Source organism: Gymnoscopelus microlampas (assembly GCF_963454915.1).
Source record: "Gymnoscopelus microlampas genome assembly, chromosome: 2".
NCBI classification, from domain to species: Eukaryota; Metazoa; Chordata; class Actinopteri; order Myctophiformes; family Myctophidae; genus Gymnoscopelus; species Gymnoscopelus microlampas.
Window position 1 is genome coordinate 5,545,867 of NC_139939.1, and position 12,099 is coordinate 5,557,965.

Consider the following 12,099-nt stretch of genomic DNA (forward strand, 5'->3'; position numbering starts at 1 on the left):
GATACCCCATAAAATATATTAATAGTAGCAGTAGATTTTGTTGTTTGACCACACTTGAACTACAGTACACACACCAGAAAACCAGCTGTCATGTCAACACTGCCTACAGCCCTGCAAGATAACATGGGAAATGGATGTGTCTGATGTGTCTCGGCTTGTGTTGGCTACAACAAAAATTGTACAAGCTCGCAGTGCGGCACGAAGTGACACGGTGTGAGTGTACATCTGCTATTTTTGAATAACCAGCACTAAAATAAAAAATGAAAGCTGCAAGCAGCGATGACCGGGCCTTTAAGTTTTGTCCACGATGCAAGCCTGTATGGCACATACCAAATTTGTACTCGGTAGCATGCTGCGAACTGGAGTTATGGCTGTTTAAAGGCCAGCCAATAGGAATACAGAGGGGGCGGGGCTTGAGCAATTACAGCTCGTCCCTATTGGTGGTTTAAGTCCACATACCAAATGTGTACTTGGTATTATGCTGCGAACTGGAGTTATGGCTGTTTAAAGCCCAGCCAATAGGAAGACAGAGGGGGCGGGGCTTAAGCAAATATAGCTCGTCCCTATTGGTGGTCTTAGTCCACATACCAAATTTGTACTCGGTAGAATACCGCGAACTAGAGTTATTGCTGTTTAAAGCGTAGCCGATCGTCTATTTTCACTTCCTGTTTGGCGTTGAAGTTTGACGCCTTGCCATGGTCACGCCGTTTTACGAAAACTCAAGCTTTTGATAAATTGTCATCGTTAAGGTATTTTGTGTATGCTGAGCGAATTTGAGGCGGATCCGACAATCCGCCTAGGAGGAGTTTGTTAAAGTACAACCCGTGAAAATGGCAAGAAATGCACAAAAACGCCACTGTAAATTCAAAATGGCCGACTTCGTGTTTGGTTTAGGTCATGGCTCCAAAAGGATGTTTTTGTAAGTCAGGACACGATACAGGTGTGTTCCAATTTGCATGCATTTTGGTGAAACCGTATTGTGGGGCTTGAAGCACAAACTTTTGTAGGGGGCGCTATTGAGCCATTAGGCCACGGCCCTTTTGGAGAATATTTAAATAGATATTTTTTTCGCCAGGGGTGATGTGTGTGCAAAGTTGCGTAACTTTTGGAGTACGTATTGCCCCTCAAAAACACGATTCATTATCGGGAAGAATCGGAATAATAAATATAGCTGCAAGCAGCAATGAGCGGTTTCGAGAATAATGGCAGACTGGCAGACTGTGACAGAGTGGCAGACTGGCAGACTGGCAGACTTTGACAGAGTGGCAGACTGGCAGACTGGCAGACTGTGACAGAGTGGCAGACTGGCAGACTGGCAGACTGTGACAGACTGTGGCAGACTGGCAGACAGACAGACAGACAGACAGACAGTGACAGAGTGGCAGACTGGCAGACTGGCAGACTGTGACAGACTGGCAGACTGGCAGACTGTGACAGAGTGGCAGACAGACAAACAGACAGACTGTGACAGAGTGGCAGAGTGGCAGACTGGCAGACAGACAGACAGTGACAGAGTGGCAGACTGGCAGACTGGCAGACAGACAGACTGTGGCAGACTGGCAGACTGGCAGACAGACACACAGTGGCAGACTGGCAGACAGACAGACAGACTGTGACAGAGTGGCAGACTGGCAGACAGACAGACAGTGACAGAGTGGCAGACTGGCAGACAGACAGACAGTGACAGAGTGGCAGACTGGCAGACAGACAGACTGTGACAGAGTGACAAAGTGACAGAGTGGCAGACTGGCAGACAGACAGACAGACAGACAGACAGACAGTGACAGAGTGGCAGACAGACAGACAGTGACAGAGTGGCAGACTGGCAGACAGACAGACAGTGGCAGAGTGGGAGAGAGAGAGAGAGAGAGAGAGAGAGAGAGAGAGAGAGAGAGAGAGAGAGAGAGAGAGAGAGAGAGAGAGAGAGAGAGAGAGAGAGAGAGAGAGAGAGAGAGAGAGAAAGAGAGAGAGAGAGAGAGAGAGAGAGGCAGTGAGAAAGAGAGGCAGTAAGAGAGAGAGCGAGAGAGAAGAAGTGAACATGCATTAATTAACAAAGTCATGATTTTTGTTCAGTAAATTATATTTGGACCGGTTAAATTGGGGTTTGAACCAGGGACCTATAGACTTGTGGGTAGACAGTGTAAAGGATAAGGATAAATTCCAGGTCCGTTCATGAAAGTCCTTGCGGTCTTGTTTCCAATGAGGGCCTGTGAGCAATTAGGGGTTAAGAGTCTTGCTCAGGGACACATTTCATTTCATCGACACATTTGCTGGCCTGGCCTGGATTCGTACCTGGGGCAACCACGGCCTCTGGCTCCCTAGGTGGGCTCACTAACCACTCAGCTATGGCCACAGTACAGACTGAGCCATTGGATAGACAGAATTGGATTTCATATGTGGTAAGTTATCATACAGCATGGGTTGCTTATTATATACATACAAGCTCATAACGCGTCACATTGTAGATCGGCTGTATGTGGTTACTGTAGGTGTTGTATTAATAATTACATCTGCAAAGTAACAAGTAACTAAAGCTGTCATCTGCTGTAATTGGAGTAGAGTAGAGTAGTAAAGTAAAAGTACCTAAAAATTGTACTGTGCATGTGGCAGGTGTGATTGGTGATGAGTGAGAGCAGGTGAGAGGGGTGGATCCAATCCATGGGAATAGGGGGAATTCCAAATGATGATCACCTCAACGCATTGTTGGGGACAGGGATCGAACCAGCGACCTATGGATTCACAGGCTGCCTCTCTTCTCATTGAGCTAAAGATATGGCCTCCCTGATGGTGTCTGTTGATATCTATAGGTTTTTCCGTCCTATAGGTTCTTCCGGTGTGAGATTGTAGATCAGCTATTTTCACAAGAAAGTATGTCATACATAAAAAACAACTAACAACAACAACTAACAATTGCATGTTTATTCATTGATACAGTCATGTTGTGTGCAATGCAATTGAGTTGAGGTCTGCATGAGGTGTGATTTGAACCGGCGACCCTCTGGTATCAAGGCAGATGATTAAGCCATTGGGCCAACAGACCCGAACTGATGAAAAGGGAGTTCACACACATGACACACTTTCACGCAAATTGCTCAGAAATACTGGATTTAAATGTTTTTCAAACTGCTCAAAATTGCAGACAATCTAAGGGCGGAGTTTACTGGTTAACAATTGCACATGCATTCATTGATACAGTCATGTTGTGTGCAATGCAATTATAATGAATTCTACATGACGTGGGATTCGCACCAGGAACCCTGTGTTTTCAAGGCAGATGATTAAGCCATTGGGCCAACAGACCTGTACTAGTGAAAAGGGAGTTCACACACATGACACACTTTCACGCAAATTGCTCAGAAATCCTTGGTTTAAATGTTTTTCAAACTGCTCAATATATTTCGGAATGGAAACTAGTGGAAAATAGTCGATCTACAAGCTCACAACGCGTTGCTATCTAAAAAGGTGTGAGATTGTAGATCGGCTATTTTCACAAGAAAGTATGTCATACATAAAAAACAACTACTCTCAAAAGCATTTCGTGTTATTGTCTAAAAATTGCACATGTCTGAATTAACAGGGTCATGTTTTGTACAATGCAATTTAAATGTGAACTGTAATAAGTGGGATTCGAACCAGGGACCTTCGGCACATAAGACTCACACTCTACTGGTGGAGCTATCTAATACAGAGCCTTAGACAGTGAAAAGGGAGAATCCAACAAAACAAAACAAAAGCGCGAATGAAGTACGTCAAACATTGAAAATAACTACTTTCAAGTATGCATTTCTCGTCATCTTTAACAATTGCACATGTATTCATTGATATAGTCATGTTGTGTGCAATGCAATTATAATGAAGTCTACCTGAGGTGGGATTCGAACCGGCTACCCTATGGTTTCAAGGCAGATGATTAAGCGATCAAGCTATTGAACCAACACACCTGAACCTGTGAAAAAGGGCCTCAAACATGTATTTGACACAGTTTCATGCAAATTGCTCAGAAATCCTGGATTTAAATGTTTTTCAAACTGCTCAAAATTGCAGACAATCTAAGGGCAGAGCTTACTGGTCAAAGTGATACATGTGTTCCTCATGAGTCAAGGCACATGTGTAAGCAGGTTTAACGGCTGTCGGCCAAACGAGGCATAGCTTTTGCCTGTTTAAAGTTTGCATTTTCAAAAAATTGCTATAGCGCCCCCCTTTGACCAATTGGAGTAAGATTGGTTTCAGTGATACTTGGAAGGACCCTCTACAATATTGCAAAGTGTCAAACAAATGTGAGTCTGCATGTATGTGTTAGGGGCAGATGAATAATTTAAAAAAAGCTGCAATTTTCATTGGCTTATAAAAGCTTAACGTTTTCACTTATGGAAAATCCGCTTGGTTACGTCTGTCGGCATTGGTCCAAAGTTCATGTGTATACAGTTTCGTACAGATTGCTCATAAATCCCAGGAGGAGTAGGCTTTTTACTGCTTTTTACTGCTTTTCATAGAATTCGAAATGGTGGGAGATCTAAAGGTCAGAGGTCAAAAGTCAAACAGTGAAAGTTGTTAGGCATGAGGAGACGCATGTGTGTATCAAAGTTTCATGGCTGTAGGTCGAACAGGGCATGAGCTGTACCTGTTCAAAGTTGGCATTTTCAATTGAGTGCTACAGCGCCACCCTTTGGCCAATGGTTGTGAGTTTCGGGTTTTCGCCGTTTGGCATAGCCCTCTACCATATTGCCGAATTTCATAAGAAGTGACCAGGCGGTTAGGCCAGAACTGGCAAAAACGGCGGAAGAATAATAATAATAGTGAAAGTGTAGAGATGTAATAGCTTTCGAAGCCTGATGGCTCTCGAAACCTAATGAAAGTGTAGAGATGTAATAGGGTTCGAAGCCTGATAGGCTCTCGAAACCTAATAATAGTGAAAGTGTAGAGATGTAATAGCTTTCGAAGCCTGATGGCTCTCGAAACCTAATTAAGTCTACCTGAGGTGGGATTCGAACCGGCTACCCTATGGTTTCAAGGCAGATGATTAAGCGATCAAGCTATTGAACCAACACACCTGAACCTGTGAAAAAGGGCCTCAAACATGTATTTGACACAGTTTCATGCAAATTGCTCAGAAATCCTGGATTTAAATGTTTTTCAAACTGCTCAAAATTGCAGACAATCTAAGGGCAGAGCTTACTGGTCAAAGTGATACATGTGTTCCTCATGAGTCAAGGCACATGTGTAAGCAGGTTTAACGGCTGTCGGCCAAACGAGGCATGACTTTTGCCTGTTTAAAGTTTGCATTTTCAAAAAATTGCTATAGCGCCCCCCTTTGACCAATTGGAGTAAGATTGGTTTCAGTGATACTTGGAAGGACCCTCTACAATATTGCAAAGTGTCAAACAAATGTGAGTCTGCATGTATGTGTTAGGGGCAGATGAATAATTAAAAAAAAGCTGCAATTTTCATTGGCTTATAAAAGCTTAACGTTTTCACTTATGGAAAATCCGCTAAGTTACGTTTGTCGGCATTGGTCCAAAGTTCATGTGTATACAGTTTCGTACAGATTGCTCATAAATCCCAGGAGAAGTGATTTTTTGACTGCTTTTTACTGCTTTTCATAGAATTCGAAATGGTGGGAGATCTAAAGGTCAGAGGTCAAAAGTCAGAGTGTGAAAGTTGTTAGGCATGAGGAGACGCATGTGTGCATCGAAGTTTCATGGCTGTGGGTCAAACAGGGCATGAGTTGTACCTGTTCAAAGTTGGCATATTTCAATTGAGTGCTACAGCGCCACCCTTTGGCCAATGTTTGTGAGTTTCGGGTTTTCGCCGTTTGGCATAGCCCTCTACCATATTGCCGAATTTCATAAAAAGTGACCACGCGGTTAGGCCAGAACTGGCAAAACCGGCGGAAGAATAATAATAATGAAAGTGTAGAGATGTAATAGGGTTCGAAGCCTTACAGGCTCTCGAAACCTAATAATAATCATTGCAGTTTCAATATAGGGCTTCGCAGTACAGTGCAGTGCTCGGGCCCTAATGACAGATTCTTTCCTGGTTTTAATGGGTTGAGGAGGTCAGCTCAGAACAAAGTTGTAAATAAAACTAATCAGTTTGTTTGATTCTCCTTATTATAGATTCTGAATGGACTGAGGAGAAGAACAATCTGGTCAAAGACCTGGAACATCTACAGTCCAGTTATGACCATCTACAGTTCAGATACAACAACATAACTGAAGAGAGAGATGAACTGAAGAGGCTTTGTGGCAGAGGTGGGGACTTGGACTCGGGACTCGGGACTCGACATGGACTCGGGTTCCGATTTTGATGACTTTAGACTTGCTTGATCAAATCAAAAATAGACTTGGACTTGCTTGAGACTTGAATGCCAAAGACTTGAGACTTGACTTGACTTGAACGCCAAAGACTTGAGACTTGACTTGACTTGAGCCCTCTTGACTTGAAAATTCAAGTCTTTTCAAGTCACTTTCAAGTCACAGGATCTGAAAAAAATAATAATTTGTTTCAGATCCTGTGTCTAGGTGAGACATGGCCTTTGACATGATCTAAATGTCTCAAGCAGAGCAGGCAGACAAAATACAACCACCCTGATTGTATAAGTTATGTTGTACATACACTACCAAACAGATTGTACAAAATTACATTATATTCATGGAAAAAAGGGCCCTTTAAACCCTGTCTTGAAGGAGGAAATTAAAAGTACCCTTGTATTAAAATAAATGCAAATTGTGAAAAATGCTCATGATTTATGTAAATCTTTACATCTCATTAATTAACAGTATGACCTGTTTGGGACTTGAAAAACAAAAGGTTAGGACTTGTGTGGGACTCGAAACAAAAGGTTAGGACTTGTGTGGGACTCGAAACAGGTTAGGACTTGTGTGGGACTCGAAACAAAAGGTTAGGACTTGTGTGGGACACGAAACAAAAGGTAAGGACTTGTGTGGGACTCGAAACAAAAAGGTTAGGACTTGTGTGGGACTCGAAACAAAAAGCTGAAGACTTGGACTTGACTTGGGACTTGGCTGTGTTGACTTGGACTTGACTCGGGACTTGAGAGCAAAGACTTGAGACTCGACTTGGACTTGCAACACAGGGACTTTGTCCCACCTCTGCTTTGTGGTCAGTGAGACATCACTGTTTTTATGTGCTGTTTTATAATGTTGTTCATCGTTTGTTATTAATCTGAGCAAATGAAGAAAGAAAAAAAACACTAACTTTATTCCTTTGTTGTTAGAATTATCTGGATGGCTGACCTTTCGCAGAGGTTCTTATTACATCTCTACTGGTGTGAAAACCTGGGAACAGAGTAGACAATACTGTAGAGACAACCAATCTGACCTGATCATCATAAACAGCAAAGAAGAACAGGTGTGTTTGTGTGCGTGCGTGCGTGCGTGCGTGTCTGTGTGTGTGTGTGTGTGTGTGTGTGTGTGTGTGTGTGTAATCGCGCGCGCGCGCGCGTGTGTGTGTGTGTGTGTGTGTGTGTGTGTGTGTGTGTGTGTGTGTGTGTGCGTGCGTGCGTGCGCGTGTGTGTGTGTGTGTGTTGTTGCGAACGCGGAAGCCCAAGTGGAGCTTACTATGAAAGTCTGCTCGGCTTGTGTGTGTGTGTGTGTGTCTGTGTGCAGTGCACTGCCTGGGTGCGGCCGACAGAGTGCGCCAGAGTGCAGCTACAGTCAAAACACAAACACCCACACACACCCACACACACACACACACACACACACACACACACACACAAAGTCCGTAAATACACAATATTTTCGAGCTGCGTTCGCACGTCTTACTTGTAACATGTCATATTGTACAGTGTGTACTTCAGTAACCAGCTGCTTTTCTGTCCAGGACTTTCTTAACAGTGTTGTTAACTGGAACCAGAACGTGTGGCTGGGTTTGACTGACAGAAAGAAGGAAGGAGTGTGGAAATGGGTAGATGGAACACCACTGACCACACCAAAGTAATACTTTACCTTCATTCTACTCGTATTCATTTCAACTAACATTTTATATTTAATATTTAATTCCTTTAAAAAAAAAATAGAGTGAAAAACTTGTAAATGTACTGTATTGTAATGAATGTAATGTTCCTACTGCTCCAGGTACTGGCGCCCTGGTGAGCCTAGTGACTCTGGAGGAGAAGACTGTGCTGTGTATCAACGAGGGGCATATCTGAAAGGATGGAACGATGCACCATGTATTGAAACTATGCATTGGATGTGTGAAAGAGTTCTGTAGTGAAATCATCATTTTCACAATGCATTAGTTATGTGTTGTGTTGTTGGTACAGCTACATGATACGTATGTTAACAAGTGGTAGTTTATGTGTTTGCTTTGGTTTGTCTGCCTTGTAATTCTAACCAAAATGCACTGCACATATTACATGATCATTTACATTATTTGTGTCATTATTTAGTTAAAGCAGAGCCTATAGAATGGCTGTTTCATTTTAATATCATGTTTCACCCTGATTTATAAAGTGTGTTTTATTCTTAAAACAGTGCAATACAAGTTATTATGCATCTACTGTATTTCTCACAATACAATGGATTTGAATTTTAGTTTTAGGTCATTTATTTCATTCTATTTCCCATGTAAGTTTCTTATCGATGATATGATTTACTTAAGAATTGTTGCTGTATTTTTCTTTTCAAGTTTTTCTTGTAACACAAGATCTTTCGTTTTTTCTTGTGATTTCACTTTGAACTGCATGTTTTATATGAAAGGTGTTATACAAATAAAGTTGTAGTTGTAGTTGTAGTTGTAGTTGTAGTTGTAGTTGTAGTTGTAGTTGTTGTTGCTGTTGTTATTATTATTATTATTATTATTACCATTACCCTTATTATTATAGCCTGTATTCATGGTATTATGATCGGTGGGTTTTTGATCTGCAGAAAACTCATTCTAAGAAGCCCGACCACTTCGGTCTGCCGCCACGGGGCGACTGGTTGCCTTGTCGCTCAGTGGTCCTTCTGGCCGATCTACACAGTCACTGCTTTTTTCTGTTCTGGCCCCACAGTGGTGGAATGAACTTCCCACTGATGTCAGGACAGCAGAGTCACTGCCCATCTTTCGCCACAGGCTGAAAACCCACCTCTTCAGGAAACACTATCCTTCCTCTTCGCCTTGTCTACTTGTTGTTAACTAGTTGTACGAACTCTTGTTTTATTGTTTTATTGGATCGTGTTTATTCGATACATTTATTTGTTTTAGCTCTTGCTCATTTGATTTTACTATATTGTATCATCTGGATATTGCACTTTTACTTTTGCGCTAGGTATACTCTTAGTTGCTTGTTTTAGAAGAGAATGCACTTAAGACTCCTGGTGATTAGTAGTTTCGTTCCCTACCTGTGTTGAATGCACTTATTGTAAGTCACTTTGGATAAAAGCGTCTGCTAAATTACTGTAATGTAATGTAACGTAAGGAAGCGCTGAAGGGAGATGGTGGTGGGGGGGGGGGGGGGGGGGGACTGGGGACTGGGACACAATAATGTGCATCTTATTTGAGATGTGATGATGAAAACTTAAATCAAAAGACAAGTTATCAAGGTAGAGCTGTATTGTGTCTACGTATTTAAGAGAGCTACCTGTGTCAATGACAGACGGGGTGGTCTCAGATGACCGGGTAGAGAGGCTGTCTGGTCATCAAAAGGTATGAGTGTGGAAGTGTCCCTAAGCAAGACACTGTTATGTTGGCACAGCATTTTTTTTTTATTATATGGAAAAGTCAAAGTCAGGACTATCTGATTGATCTGTATGTCTGAGTATTAGCCAACAAGTGATTTTGGATCCACACTTGACATGTGTTCATTTTTATTTTGTTTACAGTTTGTTAAAAGTGCTATACTGCCTCACAAGTTATAGCATTCTTAGACGATTTCTTTCAAAACAACCACTTACTCTTAGTCATTATTTGGGGGATTTGATCGTCTAAATCTGAAAAAGATGTGTCCTAATGTCCTAAAGAAGGTGGAATTAAGATTACTGTTAAAGTATTGTTTAAATCTAAGACAGGGAGGATTCTAAGAGATTGAAACAGAGGAGAGCGGGAACGCATAGGCTACTGTGTCATTTTAGATTTTTAGCTATAACCATTACTTTATACTTTGGGCTGTTCAAAAATAGCAGATCTACAAGCTTGTAGCGCGGCACTCGATGTTGTAGATCTGCTATTTTTGAAAAATCTTGAAAATACCTATATATTTTAAAAACATTTTAAAGGTTTCATGACGTTCAGTTTTACCAGACATTAAAAGTCTTTGTCATGGTCCTTCAAACGTGTATAGAAAGTTTTAACAAAAAATTCCACTCCATTGATCCATGGCATCCATTTTTCTCTCACATTTCTAAAGCCTTTTCAACTGCAATGAAAAAATAAATCTTTGCCTGCGGGTGTCGCTGGTGAGGGATTTTGCCTGTCAATCATCGCCTCTGCTCCGCCCCCCCCCCCCCCCCCCCCAAAGGAAAGGATACGGGAGGGGAGGGGCGAGGAGGAGAGTGGGCCGGATTAATCGACTGTGACCTCACTGTCGAAGGGCCAAGCTCAGATTACTTTTCAGCCTAATTATTCAGAAAACCCCAGACCACAGAAAATCCACTGAATGTTCAAAGTTCAGATTTTTTGGGTGTAATTGAGGTGAAAAAAAAAAAAAAAGTGAAAATGAATGTCATAGAACCTTTAATTCAAATCTTTGCTTCTGGAGGTCCCTGGTACAACATATTTTACAAACGTTCGCTTTTTACGCAATTACAGGCCAAGTGGAGTATGAAAACTTTGCCTGATGTGCATTAGTGCCAAATACTGTGCGGAAAAAGCTTTGTAGCATGTGTGGTGCCCCTTTGGATATAACGGTTTACTCTGTATTTATTTAAACATCCCTCGATGTATGGATCAAATGTGTAAAAGATCGACCAAAGTGTTCATGAATTTTGGCATTTTGTGCAAAACAAAGTGAACAAAGTTTGAAAGCCACATGCACAGCAAGCCATATTGGAAAGAAATTGGGCCTCTTCCTTACTTCCTTCACAGGTGTTAATGATAGTAATGAAGGCTCTGTTCTATTTAGTGTAGCACACTGTGGTTCTCAAACGTTTTAATTTCAAGGACCCCCGCAACTCTGAGAGTGTACAAATGGATGAAAATTAGCATCCCTGCTAACTCTGACTTATTTACACTACATTGCCACTCCACTGATCTAGTTTTACTGCTGTGTTCTAATATATACTGACCCCCCCCAAATAAACAAATGAAGTAAAGCAATTGCCTATTAGCTTTTCTAAATGTTCTACATTATCCTAGTAGAAGTAGATTTTTGATTGATGACTGATTGCTTGATGACACTTTATTGTCAGAGTAATCCAAAATGTGTCTTGCATTGGCAACCAGAACGCTCGCCCCAAAACACACAATTGTTTAACTTAAGTAAAAGTATCAGCACTGCAATGTAGAAACACACTGTTACAAGTAAAACATTTACTTGCGTAAAAGTACAAAAGTATTAGCATCAAAATATACTTAAAGTACCAACAGTAAAAGTACTCATTATGCAGAATGTCCCATTTCACAAGTTATCATGGGCCGGATTCATAAAGGGATTTACGACCATATTTTGTACGTACCGGCATTTAGGACAAATCCTACACCTAAAGTCGGATTCATGAATATTTTTTGGTCTGTTGTTTTGTGCGTCAGGTGCGCACGTTCTCAGGTCAGCCCGAGGCTGTCTTACCAGGGCTGAAATGTGCGTATAGAATGCTTTATTCTTCATGCCAAAATCAATTACAACAGTGGCAAACCTCAAATAAAATATATATGTGCCCAACATTTGTCAACACATATAGGCCTATATAAAAGATAAATAAAAAATGTCAAACGATGTAACCTTGCTTGTAGCCTATGCATAATATAGACATGATGTAGATTCCACCGCTTTTTATTTATTTTCTAGGCTATCGGTTCCATTTAGAGCTGAATTATTAGGACCCTCAGTGTGTTTGCCAGCGGGCCATCCAGCCAAAGTGTCACGTAATAATGAAAATAGGCTATCATGCCTTAATGAAACTGCGGAGGGACTGACGCACCAGTGTCCGTGCCGCGGTA